Raw genomic sequence first — 7,037 nt, 5'->3', positions numbered from 1 at the left:
AGCATCAACTACAAGGAGTAATCAACACTACTAGCAACCCACAAGTACCAATTTGTGGTTTTGATACAAGATTGGATACAAGAGATGAACTAGTGTTTGGAGAGGAGATGGTGCTGGTGAAGATGTTGATGGAGATTGACCCCCTCTAGTTGAGAGGATCGGTCGTGATGACGATGATGATGATTTCCCCCTCCCGGAGGGAAGTTGCCCCGGTAGAACAGCTCCGCCGGAGCCCTAGATTGGTTCCGCCTCATGGCAGCGGAGTTTCATCCCGTAAGCTTGCTTATGATTTTTTCTAGGGTAAAAGCCTTCATATAGCAGAAGACGGGCACCGGAGGGCCAACAGGGGGCCAAGGAGACAGGGGGCACGCCTAGTAGGGGGGCGCCCCCACCCTCCTGACCAGGGTGTGGGATCCCTCTGGTATTTTCTTTGCTCAATAATTCTTATTAATTCCAAAAATGACTTCTATGGAGTTTTAGGATTTTTGGAGCTGTGCAGAATATGTTTCCAATATTTCCTCCTTTTCCAGCCAGAATCCCAGCTACCGGCATTCTCTCTCTTCATGATAAACCTTGTAAAATAAGAGAGAATAGCCATAAGTATTGTGACATGACGTGTAATAACAGCCCATAATGCAATAAATATCGATATAAAAGCATAATATAAAATGGACGTATCAAGTGTTGTGACATAATGTGTAATAACAACCCATAATGCAATAAATATCGATATAAAAGCATGATGCAAAATGGACGTATCAACTCCCCGAAGCTTAGACCTTGCTTGTCCTCAAGTGGAAGACGAAATCAAAAAATATGTCCACATGTTTACAGATAGAGGTGTCGATAAAAATAAAATACGGAAATGAGGGCATGATGATTATGCTTATAACAACAACATATATAGATTTTGTCATATGATTTCTCATACTCAAGTAACAATCAATTCACTATGTCAACTATGGTTCAGAAACTTCATTGAGAACTAACAAACTATAATCTTAGTCATTGAAGCAATTGCAATTTATCATAACATCGAAAAGAGTCAAGAATAGAGCTTTTCAGCAAGTCCACATACTGAACTATCATATAGTCTTTTCTTCAACTGTACTAGGTGCAACTACCTTTACTTTAGTGGGAGGATTATATTTAAACCACTTCTCCTTAGGGAGATCAACATGAGTAGCAAAAGATTCACAAAAAGCAGCTACTATCTCAGAGTCAAGTCCATATTTAGCGCTAAATTCATGAAAAGCATCGGTATCCATAAAAGATTTAACACAATCAAACTTAGGTGTCATACCTGACCCCTTACCATCTCGGAACCCCAATCTTCAGAGTTGCATTTAATTCTTTCCAATAAATCCCACTTGAATTCAATAGTCTTCAACATATAAGAACCATCATAGGAAGTATCAAGCATGGTGCAATCATTGAGAGAATGCCGAGCATAAATTTTTTGAATAATCATTTCTCTTGAGAGCTCATGATTGGGGCATGCATATAACATTGACTTTAGCCTCCCCCAAGCTTGAGCGATGCTTAGGATAGAACTTCTGGTGAAATTCCAACTTCAATCATTTATAGTTCCAAGATCCCGTATCATCACATAGCCTATACCATGTCAATGCATCTCCCTTTAAAGATAAAGGGAAGACCTTCCTCTTAACAACATCATCGGAAATACCTGCAAGCTTAAATGACCCACAAACTTCATCCACAAAGATAAGGTGTAAATCAGGGTGCAATGTTCCATCTCCTGCAAATGGATTAGCTAGCAGTTTCTCTATCATACCCGAAGGAATCTCAAAGTAAACATTTTCAGTAGGTTCAGTAGGTTGAGGAGCAACTCTTTTCTCTACTTGTCGGGGCGAAGATACCCCAAACAAGCCCCTCAAAGGATTAGTTTCCATAGTAACAAGTGACAGAAAATTTCAGCACACTATATAAATGTTTCGTTACCAAGTTTCACTCACCAAAGGCGCTTCACTCCCCGGCAACGGCGCCAGAAAAGAGTCTTGATGACCCACAAGTATAGGGGATCTATCATAGTCCTTTCGATAAGTAAGAGTGTCCATAATGCAATAAATATCGATATAAAAGCATGATGCAAAATGGACGTATCAACTCTCCCAAGCTTAGACCTTGCTTGTCCTCAAGCGGAAACCGAAATCAAAAATATGTCCACATTTTTAGAGATAGAGGTGTCGATAAAAATAAAATACGGACATGATGGCATCATGATTATTCTTATAACAGCAACATATGTAGATTTTGTCATATGATTTCTCATACTCAAGTAACAATCAATTCACAATGTCAAGTATGGTTCAGAACCTTGATTGAGAACTAACAAACTATAATCTCAGTCATTGAAGCAATTGCAATTTATCATAACATCGAAAAGAGTCAAGAATAGAGCTTTTCAGCAAGTCCACATAGTCAACTCTCATATAGTCTTCTACATTTGTTAACACTCACGCAATACTTATGGTTATGGAGGTTTAATCAGACACTGGGAAAGATAGGGGCTTATAGGTTGCCTCCCAACGTATTCACCTTTGGGTGATGTCAACAATAATAGTTCATGCTAACTTACATCCAATTGGATATATATATATATATATATATATATATATATATATATATATATATATATATATATATATATATATATATATATATATATCAGGATCTTTCCAACACGAGGTGCTTGCCAAAGGATAAAATGAAAAAGGGGAAGGTGAGGATCACCTTGACTCTTGCATAATGTAAAGACATAAAGTAAAAGATAGGCCCTTCGCAGAGGGAAGCAGAGGTTGTCATGTGCTTTTAGGTTTGGATGCACAAAATCATAATGCAAAAGAATATCACTTTATATTGCCACTTGTGATATGAACCTTTATTATGCAGTCTGTCGCTTTTATTACTTCCATATCCCACAATCGTACAAAGCTTATTTTCTCCGCACTAATAAGTCATACATATTTAGAGAGCAATTTTTATTGCTTGCAACATGACAACTTACTTGAAGGATCTTACTCAATCCATATGTAGGTATGGTGGACTCTCATGGCAAAACTGGGTTTAAGGATATTTGGAAGCACAAGTAGTATCTCCACTTGGTGCAAGGAATTTTTGGGCTAGCATGAGGGGGAAAGGCAAGCTCAACATGTTGGAATGATCCATGACAATATACTTTAACTGAGATATGAGAAAACATAACCCATTACGTTGTCTTCCTTGTCCAAGATCAACTCTTTAGCATGTCATACTTAATGAGTGCTCACAATCATAAAAGATGTCCAAGATAGTATATTTATATGTGAGAACCTCTCTTTCTTTATTACTTCCTATTAATTGCAACGATGACCAAAACTATGTTTGTCAACTCTCAACAACTTTTATGACTCATACTCTCTATGTGTGAAGTCATTACTATCCATAAGATCAATATGAACTCTTTTATTCTTTTTATTCTTTCTATTTTCTCAAGATCATAGCAGGATTGCAAAGCCCTTGACTCAACACTAATCTTTATTATATAGCTCACAGACTCGATTACATAAAGAGATCACAAAGCAAAACTCAAAACTAATTCATAACAAAACTTTATTCTACTAGATCAAGATATTACTAAAGGGGTCGAACTAAGTAAAATGGTAAAGATAGGAGTGTGATGCTGATATGATACCGGGGCACCTCCCCCAAGCTTGGCAGTTGCCAAGGGGAGTGCCCATACCCATGTGATTATGTCCTCGGAGGCGATGAAGGTGGTGATGATGATGGTGGATAATCGCACATCGAGCGTAAAAGCTCCTCCAACTTGCGGATAATGCCCTTGAGTCCGACGATATGATCCTTCAACTTGTTTTGTATGCGAGCTAGCTCAATCATCTTGAAAGCTTCAATCTCAGTTGGAGTAAAGAGGTTAGGTAGAGGTTGAGGGATGCTTTCTTCTTCCAGCGCCGGAGCTTGATCCTCCATGGCCTTCTTGATCCCTTCATCCTTGTTGATCTCCCCAGGTTCTTCTCTTTTCAGCTCTATCTTCAATAGCCAAGCATCCTTGTCTTCATTATTGAAGGAGGATGACGTCATGATGCTCTAGATCTGTCAGAAAAACAGCTCGAAACGAAAACAGAGGATTTTTGCATGATACGGTGGTCAAAACCTTCGGGAGATTATATAATGAATTTTTATCGACCAAAAGAAGTAATGTGCAAGAAAACGGAGTCCGGGAGGCACACGAGGTGCCCACGAGACAGGGGGCTTGCCCAGTAAGGGTGGGCGCGCCCTCCACCCTCGTGGAGGCCTCGTGTCCTTCCCGGATTACTTCTTGCTTCCCAAAATTCTTAAATATTCCAAAACGGAGAAAAATTGCCATTAGGATTGTTTTGGAGTCGGTTTACTTACCGTACCACATACCTATTCCTTTACGGAGTCTAAAACGTTATGGCAAGTGTCCCTTATGTATTCCTCCGGGGTTACGGTTTCAACAATATTAGTTTCAACATTTATAGGATTACCTGAGATATAATGTTTGATTCTTTGACCGTTCACCACCCTCAGACTTGTGCCTTCGAAGTTGTTGATTTTTATGGCACCAGAACGATAGACCTCCTCAATAACCTAAGGACATTCCCACTTAGAGAGAAGTTTTCCTGCAAAAAATCTTAAACGAGAGTTGAATAGCAACACATAATCACCTACGTTAAACTCACGCTTTTGTATTCTTTTGTCATGCCATCTTTTAACTTTTTCTTTGAACAGCTTGGCATTCTCACAGACTTGGGTTCTCCATTCATCAAGTGAGCTAATATCAAATAACGTCCTCTCATCGGCAAGTTTGAAGTCATAGTTGAACTCTTTAATGGCCCAATATTGCTTTATGTTGAAGTTTGAGAGGTAAGTGACATGCTTTTCCATAAACCATCTTATACGGAGACATACCCATAGGATTTTTATATGCAGTTCTATTGGCCCATAATGCATCATCAAGTTTCCTGGACCAATTCTTCCTAGATCTATTAACAGTCTTTTGCAATTTTAATTTGAGCTCTCTATTTCTCAATTCTACTTGACCACTAGACTGAGGGTGATAAGGAGATGCAACTCTATGATTAACATCATACTTAGCAAGCATTTTACGAAAAGCACCATGAATAAAATGTGAACCACCATCAGTCATGAGATATCTAGGGACTCCAAACCTCGGAAAAACAACTTATTTAAGCATCTTAGTAGATGTGTTATGATCAACACTACTAGTTGGAATAGCTTCTACCCACTTAGTAACGTAATCAACAAGAACTAAAATATGTGTATATCCATTAGAGGCAGGAAAAGGTCCCATATAATCAAAGCCCCAAACATCAAATGGTTCAATAACAAGAGAATAATTCATAGGCATTCCTTGACATCTACTAATATTACCAATTCTTTGACATTCATCACAAGACAAGACAAACTTACGGGCATCTTTGAAGAGGGTAGGCCAATAAAAACCGGATCGCAATCCCTTATGTGCAGTTCTGTCTCCAGCGTGGTGTCCTCCATATGGTTCAGAGTGACAGTTGCGTATGATCTGTTTCTGTTCATGCTCAGGTACACAATGTCTAATAACACCATCTACTCCTTCTTTATAAAGGTGTGAGTCATCCCACAAGCAATGTCTTAAATCATAAAAGAACTTTTTTCTTTTGCTGGTATGTGAAAGTAGGTGGTATAAATTTAGCAACAATGTAATTAGCATAATCAGCATACCATGGAGCAGTACGAGAAGCATTAATGACCGCTAATTGTTCATCAGGAAAACTATCATCAATAGGTAGTGGGTCATCAAGAACATTCTCTAACCTAGAGAAGTTGTCTGCAACGGGGTTCTCAGCTCCCTTTCTATCAATAATATGCAAATCAAATTCTTGGAGCAAGAGAACCCATCTAATAAGTCTAGGCTTAGCATCTTTATTTTCCATAAGATATTTAATAGCAGCATGATCAGTGTGAATAGTAACTTTAGAATCAACAATATAAGGTCTGAACTTATCACATGCGAATACAACTGCTAAGAATTCTTTTTCAGTAGTAGCATAATTTCTTTAGGCAGTATCAAGAGTTTTACTAGCATACTGGATAACATTTAATTTCTAATCAACTCTTTGCACTAGAATAGCACCAACATCGTAATCACTAGCATCACACATAATTTCAAAGGGTAAATTCCAATCAGGTGGCTGAACAATAGGTGCAGTGATCAAAGCTTTCTTAAGTATTTCAAAGGCTTCTACACACTCATCATCAAAGACAAAAGGAATATATTTTTGAAATAAATTAGTCAGAGGCCTAGAGATTTTAGAGAAGTCCTTAATGAACCTCCTATAAAAACCGGCATGACCAAGGAAACTTCTTATACGTTTAATGTCATTGGGACACGACATCTTTTCAATAGCATCAACTTTAGCTTTATCAACTTCAATACCTCTTTCAGAAATTTTATGCCCCAAGACAATGCCTTCATTAACCATAAAAAGGCACTTTTCCCAATTCAAGACGAGACTAGTGTCTTCACATCTCTGCAAAACTCGATCAAGGTTGCTCAAGCAATCATCAAAAGAGGATCCATAAACGGAGAAGTCATCCATGAATACCTCACAAATCTTTTCACAAAAGTCAGAGAATATAGCCATCATGCATCTTTGAAAGGTAGCAGATGCATTACATAAACCGAAAGGCATACGTCTATAAGCAATAGTACCGAAAGGGCAAGTAAAAGTAGTTTTTGATTGATCCTCCGCTGACACAGGTATTTGAGAGAAACCAGAATAACCATCTAGAAAGAAGAAATGTGTATGTTTGGATCGTCTTTCTAGCACTTGATCAATAAAAGGTAAAGGGTAATGATCTTTCTTAGTAGCTTTATTTAATTTACGGAAATCAATTACCATCCTATAACATGTAACAATTCTTTGCAGGATCAATTCATCTTTATCATTAGGAACAACAGTAATACCTCCCTTCTTAGGGATGCAATGGACAAG

This window comes from Triticum aestivum, chromosome 6B, assembly GCF_018294505.1.
Source record: "Triticum aestivum cultivar Chinese Spring chromosome 6B, IWGSC CS RefSeq v2.1, whole genome shotgun sequence".
NCBI classification, from domain to species: domain Eukaryota; kingdom Viridiplantae; phylum Streptophyta; class Magnoliopsida; order Poales; family Poaceae; genus Triticum; species Triticum aestivum.
Note: the sequence above shows the minus strand (reverse complement) of the source record.